Source organism: Seriola aureovittata, chromosome 16 (genome assembly GCF_021018895.1).
Source record: "Seriola aureovittata isolate HTS-2021-v1 ecotype China chromosome 16, ASM2101889v1, whole genome shotgun sequence".
Lineage (NCBI taxonomy): Eukaryota > Metazoa > Chordata > Actinopteri > Carangiformes > Carangidae > Seriola > Seriola aureovittata.
Genome location: NC_079379.1, coordinates 21,870,338 through 21,894,262, shown reverse-complemented (window position 1 = coordinate 21,894,262; position 23,925 = coordinate 21,870,338). Strand labels below are relative to the sequence as shown.

General features: G+C 42.7%; 1 protein-coding gene and 1 long non-coding RNA gene across 3 annotated transcripts in view; one reads left to right on the top strand and one right to left on the bottom strand.

Annotated features, from left to right (window-relative positions):
* The window catches only part of LOC130184239 (uncharacterized), a 31,122-nt gene extending 14,828 nt beyond the window's left edge, over positions 1 to 16,294 (bottom strand). The window contains exons 1-3 of one of the 2 annotated variants that reach the window (XR_008829949.1): positions 16,210 to 16,294; positions 15,541 to 15,579; positions 7,226 to 7,411 (exon numbers count right to left, since the gene is read on the bottom strand). This is a non-coding gene — a long non-coding RNA (uncharacterized LOC130184239). Of the gene's footprint in view, positions 1 to 7,225; positions 7,412 to 15,540; positions 15,580 to 15,794; positions 15,883 to 16,209 lie in introns of those variants that run through there. The other variant, XR_008829950.1, reaches the window with a different exon arrangement.
* Positions 16,295 to 18,574: 2,280 nt separating this feature from the next.
* The window catches only part of LOC130183882 (CMP-N-acetylneuraminate-beta-galactosamide-alpha-2,3-sialyltransferase 1-like), a 58,850-nt gene continuing 53,499 nt past the window's right edge, over positions 18,575 to 23,925 (top strand). Inside the window, exon 1 of the mRNA XM_056399623.1 lies at positions 18,575 to 18,803. The gene's annotated coding sequence lies outside the window, so the exon portion shown is untranslated. The remainder of the gene's footprint in view (positions 18,804 to 23,925) is intronic.

Sequence of the window (23,925 nt, the reverse complement as noted above, 5' to 3'; positions counted from 1 at the left end):
ATGCAAGGTCAGAGCCAGGAGCGCTGTGACCGTTACATCAATGGCTTTACAGAAATGGAATTAATCCAGAATTTCAGGATGTCAAGGGCTACTTTTAACTTAGAAGTGCGGGCCGTGTCATTCAGACTGAGGTCACATTGATACAAATCAAATATGTGTCATTCGCTGTCAGTCCACGTATGGAAGTGTCCTGAGCTGAAAACATCAGATTCTTCAGTAAAAAACCCAGAATGTTTTTCTTTCTCCTTTAGATAATGAACCCACAAACAACGGCAAATAAAAGTGGAGAACCGTTCGTAAACAATGGTGAACACAGTGTTAGTTACATTCGCTGTCAGGACATGTTTAAGGAGATTGAAGGGAAAACCGACCGGCTTGTCCACAGTTGCAAAAATTTAAGATGAACGGTTCGGTCAGTCTAAGATCAGAGAGGAGGATGAGGAGAGAATTCATTTAAAAAACAAACTTAGATTGAACCCATGTTATTCTGTTGGAAATGTTAAGTGACAGGAAGACCTTTACTCTTTCATTTAGCCAAACAGTTTTGACACATTGTTCCGTGGTCCGTCACAAATGATCATTTCATTTGTGATGAGGCTGGCACGAGTCATTAATCAGTATTTATGAATGTGCTGCGTAGCTGCGAGGAGCCTGCAGTCAGGCCTTATGAATGTGTTAATCATCAGGTCATTAAGAGAGCAAGTTTAATTCCAGGCTCAAGGGACATTTAAAGCGCTCCTGTCTTCCCGTCGCCTATTATTTATAACTGCACTCTTAAAATTAAGAGTCACATATCATCCACATTATATATCAGATAGTGTTTTAACGTTGCCTTTACTCTTTAGGACTGGATCTTTACTTTTCATTGACCTCCTCCTGATATGACATCAACTTCTTTCTCTGCCTGTGGTCAGCTTCTTTTCCTTCTAGATGTAAAGCATTCGTTCCTGTTTGCTCACAGACTTCAAACCCCATATTATGCATTCCAAAACAGCCCATACGTACCCTCATTAAAATCTGTTTTGATGACATTGTTTCAGCAAATCTCAATAAATAGCTAAAGGAAATATCCAGTCATCTTCATGTTGCAAACTATAGTCCTTACGGCAAAGTTCTCAAACAATAAATTGTGAAATCCTCCGGACTGTGAAGTGTTTAATTGAACATTCGCTCCTCCAGAGGTAAGTACCAAATCTATGAAAGCATTTTGCCCTTTCTATATGAAATCATGACAAAAGTAGCAGCTGCACAACAGCATGTTATAGCATACGACCGTTGAACAAGCTCCAGAATCACGACAGAGAGAACACACAGCTACCCTCAGTCCTTGAGCATCTTATGAACTTTTGAGAGCACTGTATGTACTGATGAAGGGAGATATGGGTTGTTTTTTTTTTTTTTTTCACCCTTTAGCCATTCAGGACCACGTTTTTTATAACCTTACATACCAGCCAAGTCCCGTCTGATAGATGATTAATGTTCCACTGACTTGCTTTGCCAGAATGCGGCCATCACTTAAGACAGTGAAGGGCAAAGCCCAATAACATACAGTAGGTTGTAGAACGATTGCAACAGGATTCACACCAGGAGTGCGTGGGAGGATACGCATGGCATTATCAGATCCTGAATCTTTGTTAATACTATCTGCGGGCATGTGGAAAGTATGTGGAAAGCATCACTTATTGGGCTGATTCAAACAGTCTAAGGAGACGTTAAAGCTGCATTAATCAGTATTTTCTATATTAACAATGGGCCAAATGTCTAATGTGAAAGGGAAGAATCCACAGAGAATTCCACTCTTGGCAGTTCTATTTCCCAACACAGCGAAAAGCTTTCAAAAAGTTTTCAGCAAAACAGCTCGACCGGCCGAACGCCAGACGCAGAAGACAAAGTTCGCAACTAGCTGGTGGAGAAATTTGTAGCAGATATATTTTTTTATCAGGAGTGAAAGTGGAGACTAAATGGAGCTTTAAGGAGAGTGAGAATTGGCCCTCACATTCGCTTACCCAGAAAGAAAGATCACCAGACTCCACAGTTCCTCATAGCTCTCAGCTTGGTTTCAGTTTTATTTCCCCACAAATCTACTGTTTGTTTCACTCTCACGGCTCCACATCACTGTCAGCAGCAGTCAACTGTTTTCAGTGGAAAAACCCTGTTGTATTGCACAACACCAAACAGCAGGAAGACAAAGTCAGAAACTTTGATGGTGAGCATATTGGCGCATTTAGCAGCTAAACAGGTTGATATTTCCCTCAGGAGTTGACGGAAACCACGACAGCGCAGAAAGAGGAAAGTCATAATTGAACTTCTATTCACTCTGTCAACCTGAAACGCGAGTCTAAATGAATTGTAATGTATCAGCTGGGTGTGTAAATAGGAAAATCTGTTTGCCATAAAAACCTCATAATGTGATAATGTTGTCAGATGTTGTGTTGTGTTGTGCTCTGCTGCCCCAAAGTGGCCAAAAGAATCAGTTAATGCTGTCTGAGGTAATAAATATTTTTTTGGACATTCACAGGCCTCCCACGTGTCAGTTACGGTCACAATTTCCACACTAAAGACGTGTAAAATGACACCAGAGATCCAACAGAAATGCATCATGTAATCCTAAATACCAGAATAGCAACACAGCTGTCAGTTGTAAACAGACCGCCAAGCACCAAGCACACATGTTGATGCTGAGGTCCTGCCGCCGTGTGCTGCATTCAATGATGCAAGACAATCCATAAAAAAAATACACTGATGTTGTGCTAGTTTATGCTTCCTGCTCTCTCCGCTCTGTGCCTTCACCAGCAGTGGCCATATCCGATATTATAAGCTTTATTTCCTGGAGAATCGGCGTGAAATGATATGAAATGACCTGTGTCCATTGTCTGACACCTGAAATTGCTCCAGTAATTGGTTTTGTCTTTAAAAGGCACTTTTCCTCGCTTCATCTTTATGTATCACTTCTTCACCGCCTCCTGCCACTCCACTGTATTCTCAGGTGAGCAACTGAGTTATTAAGTCTGGTAAACATGTCCCGCCTCCACCAGAGATGGGGGGGGGCGCGCGGGGGGGCAGGGGGGGGGTTTAGAAATGACAGATAACAAAGGAGATTAAAAATAAACAAACCTTGGGTACTGCATGCCTAAGAATGTTTGTCTCATTTATGGAAAATCGTTCACGGCGTATTTGGTTCCCTCTCGAACGAAAAGAAGGCCGCGCTATTCATTTCCTGCTGAACAAGCGCAGATTATGCAATAGCCGTGAATATCAGTGCTTTTCCATGCAGTGATTCCAGACGTGGATTACAGCTGCTGTGTCAGTCACAGACCCCTGCTACAGGTAGGACATTCGTCGTCGCCTCGCGCTGCAGAGGGAAAACAGCGTGGCAAGGGGCTGCTTTGATCACCATGGCTGGGAAATAAATTATGCACATGCTACACATCAATTATTCCTCTTGTCCCTCCAACCTGTTGTGCCGAAGGATTTTCAAGCACCAAAAAAAACCCAAAAAAAACAACAACAACAAAAAAAAAAAACACACCACCTCGCAGTAAACAATCTGGAGATTCAGGATTTCACCAGACAGGGCGCCTTGCATTTCACCTGTAAACACAGTGGCAAGGACAGAAACCCATCTGCCGCAAGCATCACGGCTCAACGCCACAAACTTCTTTCACTTGTCAATTGAAACTATTTTTCACTCCTGACATCTGTGTTGGCTTTCCATCTTGTCCGTAAATTGAATCTCAGATCCTCCTCCCTCCCGGTTTTCTCTCTGTAAAAATGAAAGACACACGTTGAATCCACAAACAAGACTGAACCCCACAGCACCCACAAGGATGAATTTCTTGTCCTGTGGTGCAGCAAATTGTATTTTTTTTTTCTTTCCTCTCGTAGCTCAAGGATATATTGCCTATAATTAATAAACATGAGGCAGAGCGATTTCTCTCTGACATCTGGAGACATTTTGAAAGAAAAAAAAAAGAGTTTACTTTCTTCATTAGGATTTTCTAATTGCAGGTATATGCTCTAAAAATAGCCACGCACGGGGGAAGGCGAGAAATGAACTGAAGGTGAATCTCATTTATATCAGAAAAGTGGAAAAAACAATACAAGCATGCAGTGGGAATGCCCACCTTAATACGTGCCATGAATTATATATTTCATTCACACACACAAACACTACGCGTCAGATTGGATATGCTAATGGTCGTCGTCGTCGCCTCCGGTCTTATGTTTGTTCCAGTGCTGAGTTAAAAGTCAAAGACAGTCGCTGATGCACCTTGGTGCTCTCCATCTGTGAAACCCATTTCAGGAGCAAATACAAAAACACAGCCGAAGACACACATTGGATGAAGTTTCAGATTGTTTATCGAGTGTTTTGATAGCTAATGAGATTTCACGAGTTGGGTGGAGGGGGGGTGGGGGGGGGGGGGGTTAGGAGACGTACGACAGTAGACAGACGTCAACTCTTGGGTGCTGAATTAGTGCATTGACAAAGTGGAGGTGGGGACAGGGACAGCTGTTGGCGCCCGAGGATGAAGGGAGCGAGGACTGATGGGAAGCGCTCAGGCAGTTCACTGCTGCCACAGAAAGACAGAGAGAGAGAGAGAGAGAGAGAGAGAAAAAAAATGGACGTCCTTCTTCATGGCTGTGTAAACCAGGGCGATGCAAATGACTTTATTACTCCTGGGAATGTAATTCATACAATCAGTTGACTGGTGAACCGACGAAGAAGCTATTTATAATAAGTGAGAATGACATTACAGCGTTGGATTGAACTGCCTCTGCTTTCAGAGAGGTGCAGCCTGTGGCCGTGGGCTGGAGTTTATATCGTCATATTATCCAAGAAGAAATCACTTTTATTTGCATGTTCATGTTTGCCCTTGAATGAACAATGCATGGCCTGAGCTTTCATTGTGACTCACGAGGTTTTACATCACTATGCAAAAAAAGAAGAAAATACCACCCACTTTCACATCTCTTTTGAGACTGTCATCCCAAACCAAAGACTATTTTCTTGCTGCCAGTCATGCAGGGGAAATACTTCAAGGTCTGCCAAGGTTGAAAGCGAAAGATGTTGCCGATGTGAGAAGCCTCTCACGCACTTCTTTTGTTGCTCTTGACAATGTGTATAACCTTGCAGTCTCCTTTAATTTCACAATTACAAACGGGTAGATCAGGGCTGCACGAAGAAATCATGCAGCACTGGATGTGTCACACACTCACACACACTCTTGAGAAAAGGTCACCGGAGCAGCCTGTGATGTGCACAGATCTGGATCTTTATTCTAAGTGACAATGACATCAAGCTAAGTAATGAAATGGGTGGAGGAGGAGGAGGAGGAGAAGGAGAGGGAGGGAGGGAGGGAGGGAGGTGGTGACTCCTGTTTATTTCACGGTTGTGTAAAAGGACTGTTTTGTGTAAAGTTGTGCAAGGATTTTTTTTTGTAACAAGCCCCCAAAGCACAGTTTTCCCTTCAAGCGACGGCGCACATCACACACCGAGGATCAATTTTAATGTACAGTAAGAAGCATAATTATTCTCTCAAGCTTCAAACAGAAAGAAACAATCACAGTAAAAAAAAATGTAGGTCGCACATGACAATCTTGCAAATGCAGATCATTAATTCATTATTGTGATGTGGAGGCTGCTTTTGCAGTTGTGTCTAAATGCATAATTAATCACCGGCACTGAAGTACTGCAGGAAAATTTAGACTAATGAGAGACAAAGGACGTATAAACAGTATTGAAATCAAATAGCAAGGGGGAAGTGAGGAGGAGGAGAAAAGGTGAACATCACGCCTGCGTGAGTGTGTAAATTTATTTTAGCCACGATTTATTTGCAAGCCAAGGTCTTGCTTCATAGTCTCCTCTCCAGTAAAAAAAAAGGGAAGTCAAGTAGCATGACGAGATTACACGGTTGGAGGGGATTGCTTTTCACACTTGTGGAACCTGAAGCTGAAATATGCTGGTACACAAAAAAAAAAACCCCAACCCACAGAAAAGAAGAAGACAAAGAAAGAAGAAGTCACATTCTGTGTCCCGTCATGAGTGACACTAAAATAAATATATAAAAGAGAGAGAAAAAAAATTGATGGATTTTAGCGGCGATATGCTAAAGCTAAAACTATTTTAAGCCACACAAATCAATGTAATACAGAGAAAAATCAATGGCTGCCGATTGCGTTCTCTCACAATATACAGTTTATTGATCTGCAGGCTACTGTCTGAGATACAAAAATTAAAACCTCTGGTTGGATCGGAGGGTAATGATGTCTGGTAGCATTTGTGTTAATGTCACAGCAATCAAATGGACACATTAAGGCGTGAAGTTGTCCCGGCTTGTGGCGTAAAATAGAGGCTGGATAAGCCCTCGTCTTCCCTCGGCTTGGTTCTGTTTTCACATATTCAGCCCCAGCTCCCCAGACACCGACAGAAGGAAGGGATGAAATCCCGCTGTGGGAATGCTCCCATAAACCCTCGGTGAGATCCCGTCATCCAATCCACTTCCCCCCAACTACAGATGTGGGGAATTAAGAGATAAACAGAGTAGAAATAATCCAATTACCTCTAATGGGCATGCCCACGACAGAAGTATCTTGAATCCTCCCAAAGCCTGCTCTTAACTACTGTGGCGGTGTTTACATAGAGACACTTCCAAGGTGACGAAGCATGCAAATTTCTAACAGCTCTTAAGCAGCAGCTCAGCTGTGGTGAGAAATTGAACTGTTGAAGTTTTTATTTTATTTTTTTTAAAATCACTATTATTATCCTCTGTATCTTCACAGTATCTTTGTGTTTACTGTTGTGGCATTTTAACACTGCGTCATCCAGAGGTCACTTGTCAGTCAGACACTTTGGCCAGAGCCAAAAAAATGTATCTACCCAACTGGTCTTCTCCACATTTCAGACTACAATATATAAAAGAGAATCGTGTTTACGCTGAAAGATTTACCCAGATTCAGGCGTTGGATGAGAAGTGAAGGGATCACCAAAGTTATTGCAGTTCATCCTGAGGGGGGCGTGGGTGTCTGTGTAACTGTCATGGAAACGTCCAATGGTCGTTGAGATATTAATGATTGGACCAAAGTGGTGGATTAACTGACCGACCCTGAAAACCTGCTACCGTGGCTTAAAGACACTGTAACCTTAATTATTGTGCACCTTTGGGTTATTTTAATTATAATGTACTCCTAAGAGGGTCGATAAAAGTTTGAAAGTTTGAAAGATTACCTTCTTGCCACAGTTATTGTCCGAGCCGTAGTTGGGAGCGCTCGGGTTCGTTTAGCCTGGCTCGTGTCGAGCTGCTGGTCCGGTCCTCTCTGCTGAGGAATGACGAGGCGTTGAAGTGGCGTTCGGATTAATTTCTGGTTCCCTCATCCTGAAGTCGACGGGTTTTTCTGTTTGGGTTTGGTCCTGCTGAAAAATAAAAACATGTAAATATCATGAACTTTTATTTTTCTTCAGTAATACAAAAGCCCAGGTAAAAATCCCATTGTCTTTCTGTCGAGGGAACCAGGGCTACGCTAACATCTGGGTTGAGCCCCGGTGGCGGGTACCATGAAGGCTCAGCCCTAACTGCAGCGGCCCGGGTTCAAGTCCGACCTGTGGCCCTTTGCAGCGTATCATCCTCCCTCTCTCTGACTATTCTGTCTCTCTCTCTCTCACTATAATAAGTTAAAAACTACAAAAATACGTCATCCCACCCGATGACTACATCACACACAGGTTACCCACAAGGCCCCTGCCATTAAAGGGGAAACATTCTCTACCTTGTACGTGGCACTCAGCCCCAACGCACCAGCTCCTCACCAAACTATTGCTAAGGAAAGCTGGGCACTGCACAAACTTTACTCCAACAGTTGGAAATAGTTTGAATTTATTTACTGGTGACAATTTTCAGCAGTGGATTCACAAACATTTGGTTCACTTGTGAGTATTTCTGGCAGCAGGAGTCAAAATTGAGTCAAAATAAACTACAGTGTGTGTGTGTGTGTGTGTGTGTGTGTGTGTGTGTGTGTGTGTTCATGGTAATGAAGGAACATGTCACCCAGTGCAACAATGTGGTTCACTGATGTGATTTAATAGTTTTTGGACAACAATGGAGCTGTGTGGCACAGAGGAATAAGATATATCTGGCTTTGGAAACACACACAATACTTGTTAGTCGCATCATTTCATTGTTGGGTCTTTTTATGGGATCTGCTGACAAGAAAATTATGTTACTAACCCCCCACGCGCTGTAATGAAAATGTATCTCTAATATAGAATATATTCCAGTCGTCTTCCCACATGCTGAGGGAAACCTGTGCATCACCCCCGCTGGTTTTTCACATCTTGTTAGGTGGGAGGGGATCAGGTTGACACACTGGTCCAAACACATTATGACCAGCAGCCATCAGGTAGCCCAATCCCTTGTGTAATGCTATTACGACGTCATGAGACACCCGGGGCGATGCACACATTATTAGCTCCTATGCAAATCTCATCCGGTGAGGCTGGTGAGCAGAGACCAGGCGGGGGCCTCCTCACTGAAGATCTCCGTCTGTTTATTTCCCAAAAACCTTTTCAGATGGCAATCGCACAGTAGATGCTTCAACAGTAACTGTGAAATCTGTAAACAAATACACACCGAAACTCTCGTTATTTCAGCAGCTTTCACATGTTTGACTAGCGGATTTTAATCCTGATGTTTGACACTGCTTCATTGCCAAACCAATTGACGGCCATTGGCCGCTGAAACCTGCAGTAATCCCACTGCTAAAAGCTTTGCTCAAAGAGTTTTGTCCTTGTTATGTTTACGTTTAGGGGGATGAAAAGAGGATCAGGCGAAATCGTCTGTTGACCATTTTCCCTGCAGTGTTTGTCCTCCAAAGCCAGGTGTTCAACATGGGAAATAATGACGACTGGATGAGGCGGAAAACTGCTCAGACTACAGTGCTCTCCTGCCAGGGACATGCTCACAAAACACACTCACAACAGCCTTGTGTCCCATTGTGTGCTGAAAGACCATGTTTTTGTTCGGTACTTTAATTTTTATGTTTTAATCTAACATTTATGAAACACTGACACATCCTTCACATCCAAGAATGATGAGCATTGCTTTATATTAGCCAGCTGTCCCCGATGGCATTGCAGGCATTTGGAGTATGGTGATGGTCCAAAAAAACAACAAAATTGATCACTGTGTCACAATGGGTTTTTTAAAAATATATTTAGTGCTGGCATTTTTTAAATGTTAAATGTTTTTTAAATTCTACAATGTAGTTGAACAGCAATTTTTCATTTTCATATTAACAACAGATCAAATGACTGTGTGTAATGTAATAGGGCAGCGGCTCCAAACCTTTTCAAACTCATGGCCAACTAGAAAACCTCAGCGATGTTGGTGTCCATAACAATACAGAGGCCAAATAATCCTTTTTTATTTTAATGAAAACAATTCAGGACTGAACTGAATACTGAATTTATATTTTTGAAAACATTTAAAAACATTATTTATTATATATTTTTTATTTTTTTATTTTTACCAAAGTTATACTGTTAAGGAATTGATTTGCCAGCCCACTTGCAATACCTTCAAAGCCCACCAGGGGTAGCCAACAGGTTGAGAGCCACTGTGTATTGCTTGTAGTAACAAAAAAAAAAGTGACTTTTTAAAAGGACGTTTTACAGGTTTTAGAGCTCACAACCTTTCTGTTTCGGTTCGGTCTCATCGCGCTCATCATCTTCGTTTCCACTCAAAGCCGCTTTGAGAAAAAAAAAAAAAAAGAAACTCTAGCAACTAGCTATTAAACACAGTTGAGCATTTATAATTTAGATATTTTTATTTTATTTTTCTAGTTTTGTAGTGAACTGAATGTTACAGCTTGAAGCAGCAACAAACTGAATGTACTGAGAATGCCCCAAAACAGTATTTACGTGACAAAGCCCTCTAGTGGCCGTAGCAATTATAACAGGAGTAAAAGGAAGTCAGGTGACATTGTTATATAGAGTCTCTACAGGGAGAAGGTCGGGATGACGACAACGAAACACTGGACGCCTGAGACCATTGTTTGTTTCCCAGTAGTTACAAACTGATAGTCAACATTGTTTATTTTAACCGCGACTGTAACCATGACAATATATAGGTCTATAAAGGCTATACGTCTGACTTTTTCCGTAACATTCATCCATCATCTTCAGGTTCAATCTCTGTTTCTCAAAAACATAACACCAACAGATTTATTTTTCCTTAAGTAATAAACCGCTGTTTAGTGAATGCGTTCCTCATTCATGTTTTTCAATCCGTTTCTCTGCGCTTTTCATATTTCAGAGCCCTCTCGAGTATTGTTGTAAATTGAGTGTTGTGACTAGTCAGTGTGGGGGCTGCAAAGATAAAAAGACAAGGCAGCAAAAACCCCGGTGTATCACGACGACATAAAAAGATCTCGAGTGCACTGAGAGGATTGAAAGCTTTTTTCTGCGCAGACTTGTCATGTTCTGTGGACGAAGTGCTAAATTAAATACTGAAAAGACATCCCCTCTTTAAAACATCCGCTGTCAGGAAAAATTAAATCTTGCCCTCTCACTGCCTCTCCCGCAAGAAAAAGGCACTTCAAATTAAAAAGCACAGCTACAAACATGGCAGCCGGGACCAAAAGGTGCCTCCAGTGTGTCAAATGTCAAGCGAAATGCCAGAAAGAGTCCCTTAATTCAAATGTAGGCCACGTGACTTTTGTCTTAACACTGCCCGTCAGCCAGACGCTGCAATATTACCTACAGTATATTAATGGAGCTGCAGTGACAGAGATGACACATAGTTAATTCAAAGGAGCTGTGTAAAAGTCAGCACAGTACGATCTCCTTTGAATGTTAATACTGTAGATACACACGGTGCTTTTAAGACCCGTCCTCAGGTCTCTGCGTGAGACACACACTCGCTCCCAGTGCGGGCCTCCCAAGTCTACATGTCAAACACACTTTGAAGTTCTTAACAATCTGGCAAAAGAGCCTGTTAGTACCTCGGCAACACCGCTGCACTCCGGCTAAGAAGTTGAGAGAATGAAACGGAAAACAGGCTGGGGAGAAAGGAAAGAAAGTAAAGACAAAAAAAAAAAAAAAAACCCACAGGAGGAAGAGGAGACATGAGTGAAGGGGATGGGAGACTGCGGCGGCATCTGGTCCCAGAATCCCCACAAAGTTGTTTTGATCCTCAGGTATATGTTGTGTGTGTGTGTGCGTTTGTGTGTGTGCGTGTTACAGAGGTTTTGTTTTGTTCCGTCACTGTAAGCGTCTGTGTATATACTACAAGTTGGACAAACTTCCATGAGACAGATGTGATAGTAAATGTAATACGATATAACGAGGTGTGAATAACGCACAGATGCTTAATCTCTAAATCTTTGCTTAGAAAGTATTCCCTCATTTCTGAAATTCATTATTGTGTATTGCATGTCCGGGGTATCCAAGATGTTTTTTACATATTACATATTCATTTAACAGCTCTGTAACTTTTTCTGTAAATTTTACCTCCCTACGTTACTGTTTCAGAAAATACTAGAATCAGTTTTAATAAAACCAACACGTGTAGGTCAGTATATTATTGTAGAAAGCGAACTCCTCCTTTCTATCATTAAAACAGAACATTTTAACATTGTTGGACTCTCGATGGACAGTTGAAGAAAAGAGGCTGAAAAATCAATGCAGCAGAATCAGAGACCCTGTCAAAACCTGGTGCCACAACTCGACCACCAGCAGTGCGATATATGATTTGGACGTGCTACAGCAGAGGCGGCTAATGTAGCCTTGGGCTTCAAGCCTCAAACAGAGATGAGCAGCGGGCTACAGACGCCTGGTAATCTGTCTAGCTATGGGGGAGGTGGGGTGCTATTGATATGACCTGTCAAAGGCAAATTGGGTAAAGATTATTCATTTTAGGTTGTCCACTGACCTTAAACTAACACGCTAACACAATGTGCTAAAAACAAAAACCATCTGGCACATTACTCTGAACTTTAGTGACTTTGTGATGCTCTGACTTTTCCTCTGGTGCCATCAGGTCAACATGCAGCTTTGTTCACTACATAACTGCAAACCTCGTGATTTTCACGTCAGTACCGACTGTGCTTTGTGTTTGGTGCTAATTAGCAAATGTTAGCACGCTAATGTGCTAAACTGAGATGGTGAACACGGTAAGCATGCCTGTTTAAAATGAGTATGTTGGCACTGCCATTGCTCGTTTAAGTTTGAGTACTACAGCTTCACACAGCCGGCTGCAGACTCTTCTCTTGATTTCGTTTTTTAAACCTCCGCACCGGCGACTGTTTTCGGGTTGTCCGTCCATATGTTTGTCCATCCGTCCCGTTCTCGCAACACCTTCACATAACTTCTTCAAATTCAGCACAAACACATTCACAGGACAAACTGATTAGATTTTGGTGGCTAAAGGTCAAAGGTCAAGGTCAGCGTGACCTCATGAAACACTTTTTAGCCATTACTTAAGACTTTCACACAACAATCATGACAAAAATTTCCCACAACCTGAAACTAGTCTGAGTGGCGGAGGCGTACAACCATCTAATCTTCCATCCAATCTTTTCCATTTTATACTCTCCATGATCTTTCCTCTTGCACCACCATCAGTCAAACACGTCCCCCTCTCACACAATTATAATCATAAGCTAACAGGCAGTTTTCCTTGGTCTGAGCAAATTCACGCTCCCATGTGGATAAACCCTTGTGGTTTATCCACATGGGAGCGTGAATTTCCTACTTTAGCTCCAACCTGAGGGACATTTTAGCTCCATTACCAATAAGCCTGTACAGACCTAACGGGAATTTTTCACACTTTTCAACATTGCTTTCAATAAAGTCTCTGCACTGTTTTCATGAACTTAGCTCTGCACGATAATAAACAACACCCCACGATCAATTTGGACTCAGAGGGGCTTGAGACGTGGCAAGTGTCACACCACGCCAGTAACCCATGTGACGCCCCGCGCTGTGGGTGTCAAGGATCGACACCATAGGTCCTCAGGAACAAAAACTACTCCGAGATCAAAAGCAAAGGTTCCTCCGAAATCAATTTTCACAAGGCGACACAAAAGACACAACTGCTGCTTTAGCCGAGATCTACAGGCTGCATTTTTTTTTTTGTCTTCACTCTCGCAGCTCTCAACACTTTTGATAATGATTTTTTCCATCAACAAGACAGATTCAGACGCCGTCCTCAGAGACCCTGCTTCTCATCTCTCCTCAGAAGCCGTGTAGCTCTGCAACTATTTTTACTGACTGAGAACACTTGCTACCTTTGATTACATCCCCAGTACTCAGTGTTCTCCTCTTGAGCCTGTCCAATCAATCCACATGTCTTGCATGTATGCACAAACACATGCACACACACATACACGTACACATACAACCGATTGCCCCTACGAGCATAATATAATTGGACAAAGATTTGAAATAATGGCATCTCCCAGTGGAGAGATAGTTTTTCTCCTGGCAGCAGCGAATTGATAATCTGCTCTGTGAAATCCTCCTGGGGTCCTCGCTCTCATGTGGAGCTGCTGCTGAATTGGTAGAGGCGGCATTCAGGGCCGCAACACTCAATTCTCCATATCGCACCCCCTCTAATCCTAATGGCTAATAGCTGCACAGCCACAAAACAGCAACATGCAAATAAAGCAATTAATTACATGACACGAACTCTAATTTATTTGTTACAGTATCCACAAATCTTGAGTAGTTTTCCACTGCGAGGCTGACTCCAAAAGTTTTCGCTTGATAATCTGAGAGTTTTATGATGTTGCACTTTCATGACAGTAAAGCTTATTTGTCTCCGCAGGTTGTCATGTGGATTCTTCTCCTTAGAGACCATTTTATCATCCCAGCTCCAAGGCTGATCATTCTGCTTGACTGTACTGGAGGAAAAATTTAAGCATAAACTACTGAGAAGAAGCAATATACATGAGTTCAGTAGCCGACAAGTTTAATGTTCGCTGTTGGAGAAGTGAAGGAGAAAAAAAAAGAATGAGTAGGAGGAGGTGAGACACCCATCCTTGGAGAAGAGCCAAAAAGCATCCCGGTTCATTTTTTTTCACAGGTGTAATTAGGAGTGTATGCAGAACACACGAGAATGAGAGCAACACTTTACACACACCGAATAACGAAGGGCGCACAACCTCGGAGTCGACAGCTCCTTCACCATGAAGGATCTGTTGAGGAAGAGCGATAGTGAGGAAGCTTCCCCACCGGAGAGTAGCGCAACAAACTGGTAATCCTTTTGCATTGTGAGATGAGATACTGTAGTTAGCCAAGTGACCTTGGCTCCATGTGAGAAGGATATTGCCAGAGGGCCGTACGCCTCATGCTGGGAGATATTGCTCTTTGGCGCACAGACACTGCAGCTAAAACCCAGCGTGAATGTTACTCTGTGTAAAAAAAAAAATAAAACAAAATAAAGGTCTTTTCGTCTGGTGTTGCACACTGTATACAGCACAGAGCGTCTTTTATAAATATATATATATTTTTTTTTTTTTTCTTTATGTTATTTCAGTGGAAATGATCCATCTGTTATCTTTCTCTCATAGTTGAAACAGAACAGATTTCCTCCACTCTGAGGATGTTCAAAACCCATGTGAGCCAAAACTACAACCCCAGATTTTGAAATTAATTAACTTATGCTTCGTCAACCTGCCAGACACTGTACCAACTTCAGACATGGAAAAATTGCTAGCATTATGAACTGATTGAGCACCTTGTACCTTTTTTTTTCCTGCGACTCTTCTGAATATATGTTCGGCTTTCCTTGGGATTGGTCGCACAAGGCTTCCACTACACTGACTTATTGCAAAACCAATACATTGTAGATTTGATATATTCCTGTGCCTTGGGATACATTGGTCCGCATAAGTGACTTGAGACAAGAATAAAAAATATTGTCCTGGCTGCTAATCTATGATGTGTAATGGCAAAATAAATAATCATGAAAATGCTGACTGCAAGCTGTTTCTGTGGCAAGCGCGCGTCCCAATTCACAACCAATAGACACAATAAAAAATAAAACTCATTTGAAGGTACAAATCCTGAAGTTTGAGACCACAAAATCTATCTTCCATTCATTGTTAATTGAACATCTCCAGGCTAGCATGTGAAAAGAGAATTGTTAATGTTCACAGTATTGATTGGCCCGGACCAATTCAGACTAACACTGGCAGTGCTGCAGAACGTGCACAAATCCAATCTTGTCCCTTTTTTTTTTTTTGTAATTACGAGCTGACATTATCCACTACATTAAAATTTCATGACCTGGGGACAAAGGCATGCCACAGAAAAATAAATCAGTCGAGGCTGTCAATCGAAGAATGAAACGGTTGAGCTAAATTCTAAAAACTTTAGAAAAAGTAACCTTCAAAGCGACTTTGCCACATAGATAAAGTTTCTAACTGACAGCTAACTGAATCCCTGAACAGCGACACTCTTAGCTTAGCAACTATAGCAGGGCACGTTGGGTCTGTCAAGCTTTGGATTTCTCCACGTGGTGATGGAGTGAGAGTAAAACTCACCTCGTAAAGAGTCTGGAGGGTGGTGTCTTACTTCTTCTTCTTTTACCCCAAAAACACAAAAGCAAAAGTGTAAGAAACTGATTAAACAGTGTGGTTTTCTGCTCTGATGTGAGCTGCAAACTTTAGCATGTCCACCTGAATAACACATACAATAGTGAACAGACATTACTTCCAACACACATCACATCACTACATTCATTTGTTGGGTTAGACGTTACAACAGAAACATCCATATTGTACTAGTATTTCCCTACCGTGTGGAAGCTGTGCGAGGCATCTGTGTTTTGGCTAACGTTAGCTGCTAAAACATTAGCATCTCTGTCCTGTTCGTTTGGATTTTTGGTAAGTTTACACCTCAGTAACACAAGCCAAGTTATGTTTGCCACACACATTAGTCCACGTTAGCCTTAAAGTGAAAACTGGCTGTTTATGAACACATGCAAAGCTACACAGTTAAACAGACTTAATAAGTTAGACTGAAATAAAAGTCGAATCTCAAAAACTGACCTTCCTGCCACTTAAGACTGACTCCAAAAGTGAGTCAATCGCCATAAACTCCCCATGTTAAAATGCCCAAGCAGAAATAAACATGTTTACAGCCTGATACAAAAAAAACAGTTTAGGTCTCTATAGCGAATTTTCCTACAATTTAATTGTTATACAGCTGACCTGTCTGAATTTTGTTAAGGTGTTACAGCCCTAGTGCTGTGGTTGTGTTTTGTTGTTGTTGCTCTCTCTCCCTTCTGCTCCAGGTGTCGCCCCTCCTCCAGTGGAGCAGGTTAGGTGCACGCAGCTGCTTCCACTCACTAATCAGCAGGAGTGGAGGGAGGGAGCCCAGCCAGTGGGCCAGTGTGTGAGCAGTGTGTGAGCTGTGTGTGAGCTGTGTGTGAGCTGTGTGTGGGCTGTTACTCCTTGCTGTGTGACGGAGAGGTGAGGGTGTTGACATATCTAAGTCAGCCGTTCACTTTTGTTCTTTAACTCTGAGAATTATGCATAATATGGGAGACGTCAGGGAGGCTACGTCCATCTCTATTTACAGACTATGACTGCAACAAAAGGCCATAGATCAACCACTGATAAGGATGCTAACTGTTTTCCTCAGATATACAGATGTAACCTCAGTCTTTTAGTGCAACATCATGCGTGTAGCCATCAGACCTTAATCAGTTTTGTCGTGTCCTCACAGCGCCATGTAAGAGGTTCCTGTCTACTCTTTATTTCATTTTTTATCATGAATATAACAATTGAATGTAGAGGTACAAGACAGAGTCATTAAAATGTTAAACACAGTATTTTGAGCCAGTGGCTGAATCTGGTGCGAAAACCATGGCAACAAATGCCACCATATCACCACCATCATCACCACAGATATCACGCCAGTAGCGAGAAGAGACCAGATTTTACAGTGCAGCACTCTGAAGCCAGCTCTATTTCTACTACTCTGCTCCCGCTGTAACCATGTTGTCTGCACCTCCCCACTCGCACACTCCATTCCCACTAGCCCCCGACACTCACACACACACACACACACACACACACACACACACACACACACACTGCCAGCAGCCATCATTCCTCCCTGTATGTTCAGCTGGCCTGTCAAGTCCCCATCCAGCCAAGTGCCCACCCATCTGTTGAGCCTAAGACAGCATGCAAATCCCAACCAAGAGAGGAAATGTTCTATCAAATGATGAACTTATCTGCATGCAAACAGTGACTTTCCAGGGCCTCTGGGGTCCAGGGCCCCAGGGCAAGCTGCAGAGATCCACGCACAGGCATCTCATTGCAATACAAAGTTACGCTGATGTAACACAGGCTACAGTCTTGCCCTTGGTTGAGCAAATCATGCATTTCCTTTCAACTAAATACATTGCTATTTTCATCTAAGTAAAGTATGCTTTTATGGTAATTGGCTCGAATTGCGAACAAGGGTTAATCCAGTTTGTTCCTGTGTGCATTCAGAAAATATCTCAAACTGCAGGTTTGTTTTTGTTTTTTTTTTCCCAAGCAATTGTATCTCGTGTTTCAACTTCAATTATGAGCTTTGTGATGACACAGGAGGAGTGTGTTTCTTGCCACTCACACTTGACAACTCTGTGTTGGGAACAAAAACCGTTCTCACAGGCTTTGAAACACCTTTTAGTGTAAAATAAAGGTGGCTTATACTGTAAACGCTGATAAAAAAGAATTTGTGACATTTAAAAAAAAAACCCCTGTGGAGGATTTAGTGTGAATGTTGCCAGTTTTCATGAAGCAACCACATTATATTTGAAGAACTAAATGCTTTTTTCCCGTGGCCTCGGGGGGTGAAGGTAAGCAGTCTTCTGGCCGAGGGCTTCAGTCTGACCAACATGTCTCTGCAGGCCTGAGGCTATTATGGCTGAGTGAACTTTAGCTCGAGTGAGTTCACCCCGCTTTAGACTCACTGCAGTTAAGCTACCAGTCACCTCTATTATCCTATTAGTCTGCCACACTTATGGAAACAAGCTGTAGTGATCCTGTAAGCAAATTTAGACGGAAAGACTGCAAACAGCCTGTAGACGTTTGATGGATGAGCCCCATTAGGGAAATTATAGGAATATTACAGAGGGCATGAGGAATATTATCTTTTATCAATCAAAGCCTGTAATAAAAGTCTAATTATCCCCAGTTTGTGTTTAATAAAATAAAACCGGTGCAATTACAGTAAAATATAAGGAGGCCCATAAATACATTCTTCATTACTATATGGGAACTTATTGTTCATTCCAGCAGCAATAAGCTGGAGGCAAACAGCAGGACCTGGTCACGCATGCCAAAACATCCTGATGTGTGTGTGTGTGTTTGCGCGCACGCACGCGCGTGTGTGTGGGGATGCTGATGGGGCGTAGCAGTGTTATGCCCCTCATGGTCAGCGCTCAGGAATTAAAATGCATGGCTCTTATTGCCTTGGAGCGAGTAACGGTATACGCGAGGAAACTGTTCCCATCCTCCTCCTCCTCCTCCTCCTCCTCCTCCTCCTCTTCTTCCTCCTCCTTCGCAGGAAAAAAAAAAAACGCATGGACGTGCTTGCTCCACGAGGGGTGTAAACCTGCTCCCGGTGTTTTCATATTCAAACAGGCAGCGGTGTGAGGTTGCCAGTTTGGAGCCTGTTTTCCCCTTAAATTGGAGCCTTCAAGCTGAGACTGCGCTGACTCTCTCGCTCCTCGTCCTCCGCGGAGCCGCCGCCGCTACACCGCACGGAAATAACGAGACTTCACTCAGCAGCCCGGGCTTGACTTTAAGTGAGTACCGAAACACAACGCATGATTTTTAAAAAAATTTTTTTAACCCTGTAGCGATAACCTTATATTCTAATAATAGCTTTTAATCTCAGTCCTTTAAACACATGCAGGATTAAAGTCTTAAAGTGTTGCACTGTAACTTTCTTCTGCAAAAATCCACACAACCATCAACACTAATAGAAAGCAGCTGCATGCTTTTATTGTTGCCTTTGTTCTTGATGTTAAAAATCACACATGCAGATTCCTGCAGATATCATTGCTTATGATTTATTTTACAATCCCTACCTATACCATTCATAAGGTCTTAATATGCGCATGTTTGAGTCCATTTCTCTTCAGTTTCTTTTATGTTTTCAAGAGCAACTTCTTCCATTTTGAGGTCTGGTTTTGATTTCTCGGCTTTAGATTCTTTGGTTGGGGGGCTGCTGGCAAACTCATGCACTGCTCAGCTTTCAGACTTCAAAAGGACCATATACCGTCCACTATGTGCAGCATGTGGACCAAGCCTGAGCAACTGTTGAATGTACAGCAGAGAGATGTCTGTGCTGGACACGTTACAGTAAAATGTCTTGTGTCCTGGAAGCAGCCTCATTAAGTAAAAACAACAATTTCCTCTGACAGAAATCCTTTTAATTTGCTGTAAACATTAATCAATCTGCGTTTCATTGTCGCCTGAATATCCCAGTGTGAGTGAACACCAGGTTTATGGGTTATGAGTTTTGTAATGATCCCCTCTGCTGTGTGTTTTGTATGAGATGTCACCTCATTTACTAATGAAGGTGTCTACAGCGACGCTGGTCAATTTCCCACTGAAACCTCCCCTCGCCATTATAAATAATAAGCAAGTAGAATACATTAGCTCAGTCAGTTCCTCATCACGCCTCCGATCAGATTGGATGGCGTGACCTTGGGGGACTGCGCTGCAGCATTTAGAGAGGAGGGTGGCAGAGATGGAGATGGGGGTGCTTTGGTGGCATCCATTATTAAGGAACCCAATTACATTTGGAAATTGTAGTTGCCATAAGCAATTGCCATTTGTTACACCACATAGCATGGAGGAGCTATTTTCAGAGAAATATGGATCGTCCTGATAATGTGCGCTTCAATCTGTCTTCAGCGGGGGCTTTCTCATCTGTACATACTTTGTCATTTAAAAGATCTGCGCGGTTCCTCCGGATGGAAGTCCTTTGTGGGCTCCCTTTAACAATGGAGAATGGAAGCAGCAGTGATTCACTGTGAAACATGGCAACTCTCACCAGCTGCCAACCAGATGAAGACATGCTGCAAGGAAAAGTCTGATGAAATTGCAGTCGCAGTTGTGCTGTTTGTTTCCACTTCAAAGCACGCCGCGCTCAACAGAAACGTATAGCCGCTCCACGAGGGCCGCTAACATCTCATTCAAAGTTTGTGCGAGTTTCCTCTTAACGATCCGGCTTCCAGTTTTTTTTTAAGGTCTTTCCTTGCGAGGTATTTCCTCTGGTCTTTAGCTTTCCGCGGCACGGAGGCTGAGTTAAGTCAGTGCAGGCTTTAGAGTAATCAGTTATTCAGCTCTGGCATTCAGACTCCAGACAGAGGAATCCCCGTGGCTCACCACAGACCCAATCAGACCCTTTAAGTATACAGCTTTACAACAGGCTCTGCGACCAAGGCTGCAGCAGCAAACAGCAGAACTGTCCGGTCCCTCGGGTGGTGGTGGTGGTGGTCTGCATGTCTCTGCAGCGTGTACAAGTATATTTCACTAATAGTAAGTGTCTTTTGTTCAGGCCTCTCGGGTTGGTCACACGCTCTGTCTTCTTCCCTCACTGTATTCCCCTTGGACTTCTCCTGGTTTTTTGATTTGCCCTCTGTTTCCACTTAACAGTTCTGGCTATTTTCCAAGGAACACCTCAGCACCATTTTCTCCTTTTTATTTTTTTCTTTAAGCTTAAGCAGACTTCTTCAACCGTGGGCAGACGCAGAGAATATATGGCGTTTTGTTTTGGTTTTTTTTTGCATCTGAGCATTTCCAAAACAACATCTTACTGTATTTTCTCCACTTGGGAGGTTATTGCAGATGATTATAGAATGACAACTTAAACACGACCGCCTCCGCAACAAAGAAAGCCATCCTGTGATTGCTGTCGTAATCTTTCCCCAGTGCAATCAGGAACGTCGAGACTACACATCACTCCTGCAATTAGGCTTGTCAAATTGCTGCGTGGCTTTTATCTTTAACTACGTGTTTGATAATGCTTATTGGCATGTTCCTTTGGAGGAGCAGAGGAAGGGAATCCACAGCTGGTGCATTTCAACAGGGATGGATGCATTATGTAAAACCATACTGTACTGTGCAGCAGATGTTTCTCTCTAGCTGCACATCCATATATCTCCATATCACAATGTCCTTCGGAGGTTTTTATTTTTTTTCTTCTTCTTTTGGTCCATTTTGATGGACACAGGCGGTGTCCTTGACTTTCATCATTTTTGTTGTGAAAACAAATTGTCCCCGCGCTGTCCTAATAGTTTTTCTGGTGCAGTCGTTTAGGCTGAGAGGGTGTGTCACTCCTTCAGTGTCATCATCAATGTAAAGCATCTTCTGTACCCTTTATTCTCCTTTCGGTCATGTTGACAGGACTGCAGCATCTACGACCTTGTCAGGAAAGCTGCCTTCATTCTTTACTAGAATAGACTCCGCTATACAACATGTATGTCCTCATTCTGCAAGGCTTTGCCCAGTATTGTCGTCACTTCCTGCATGTTTTTTCTTAGTTGATGCGTCTGTCTTCAGCAGGGTTTTATTTAGCAGCTGAAAAGGAAAAAAAAAAAAGATCCTGTCAGTGGGCCTGACATGCATCCTTTCTGTGGGTTTATTTGAAGGGAAGGCTAATTGTTATGCCTCAGAGGTCCATTGTTAATTAGAAATTATCTCGGGCAGCTCTCACATGGTCACCGCTCTAATTGGCAGTCAAAGCTGTGTACCACCTGGCCTAGCCTTTAACTCACCAGGTGCTCCCAGCAAAACCGTCGGCCTTGGCATTATGTGGCTATGGCCTCTTAAAAGAAGAGCGAGAGAAGAAGAGAGAAAGAGGCAGGAAAGGAGAAGAAAAGACACTGAAGAATGTGTGCGACATGCTGGCCAACTTTTTCTAAAATGGCGGTGCAGCAAAAAATAAAAAATGACAGCAGTGAAAAGGTTATTTCATGCTACGTAGCAATACAATCCTTTTGAAGCCGGCATGGAAAAAAAAGGGGGTTCAGAGAAATTAGTGTAATCTTTTGATGCACATGTTGTCGCATACATCACACCTCTTTTGTTTTAAATTTCCGATGCTGATGTGGGGATGTGGGGTGGCAGCACATCAACCCTCCGAAGAGCCTGTGCAGGTTTGTGAATGTGAACAATAGCATGGCGTTGGAAAGGTGCTAAGTGTTTGTTTCATTATTTGTGTATACAGGGTAAATTAAGGATAGTGGGTCAATCACGTGATTAAGTCTATTTGACATTCATGACGCTGGATGGATGTTGAAATCGATTGAAGGAAAAGATTTTCCCCCCTAAAAGTGAATGCACATTATGTCTTTTATTCAGTGCTGAGCTGAAAACTGTGGAGAAAAGGCAGTGATTTAATCAAGAGATAGTGCAGCTGCTTTTCACAATGAATTGGAAACTCACACCAGAAACTCACGGGGTAATCTGAATAGCGAGAGATTCTTCTACATGTGCGTGATTGAGAGTCGTACTGTGTCTCCACTGTGGGAGAAAACTCACCCATGACCCTCACAAATCTTGACCCAAGACCATGGGAATCATAATGTTTTTTCCTAAACAAACAAACCTCACATAAAATGTGCCTTGCATCACTGTGCTCATGAGGACAGAAGAGCTTTGTCTTCTCATTCCACAAAGTCAATAGGTTTGTTTTGTCTCGCTGCTCCTGCATTTAAAGTTCACACAAAGTCTCAAATGTGCCGTCCCATTGTTCTCTAATCACAATGGGAATTCGAAATGCACAGACAAAAGTAAGACAATGTGATAGAAGGTTGATGGGTAGAGCAGAGAGTGGCGCTTTAAAGTGTGTTGTAACTGTGTTGTGTTCGCAGCCTAAGGCAGAATGTGTTAACGTTGTAGAGCAGAGGATGATCTAGATCTGTGTGGATTTGTTGTTGCCATTTATCTCTCCAGGAACTGTTGTGTTCAGGCCCAGAGGATTAGCGGCATGTGTTTTCTTATTTCAACCCACAATGGTATATACAGTACCATATACATATAGGTACATACAGGCTGAGAATAAATTCAAGGAAAAGTGTGTGTTAGTAATGTGATGTTCCCCTACGAGCCTCCAGACCATCTTCAGTTCTCCTCGACATAGATTCGTATTAAACGTGACTGGAGGGATGAACAGCGTTCTTACAAAAGTCCCTCGTTGGGTGTTTTGCTGACGGTGCTGGGGAACGCTGTTTAATGCATCACTGCAAAATCTCCCATAAGGATTTAACCACCTAGAGGACTCCTACAATCCCCTAAAGGAACCTGAAGCTGAACCTTCTGAAGGTTCTCGACAACCTTCTCATGACTAGTAAAAACAGCTTAACTACTCATAGAACCTCCTCAATGACCACTAGAACCATCTCTGTCATCTCAATGATCCCTATAAGTTCCTAAAGGACCTGTAGAACCCCCTGCTTGACTACCAGAACCTCTTAAATGCCCACTACTAGGACTACTAGGACCCCTTAAAGTGAAACCTTCAAAAAAGACCCCTAGAAATACCTAGGGGACCTGTAGAACCTCTACAATGGACAATTACAACCTCCTGACTCCCCCCTTAACCTTCTAAAGGACCACTAGAACCTTGTCATCGATCATTAAAACTTCCAAAACGACATGTAGAACCTTCTAAGTGACCGTTGGAACCTCCAAAAAGACCCAATAAAGACTCCTAGAGGAACTCTAGAACCTCCTCACTTACCACAGCAACCACTTAAAAGACCTCCTTAAGGTCCACAAGAACCTTCTTAGTGACCACTAAATCCTGCAAAAAAAAACATTCGTAGAACCTCTTCAGTAACCACCCCTAGAGCAACCTTAAGTACCTGAACCTTCCCATCATAAACTACTAGAACCTTGTAAAGGACCCCTATG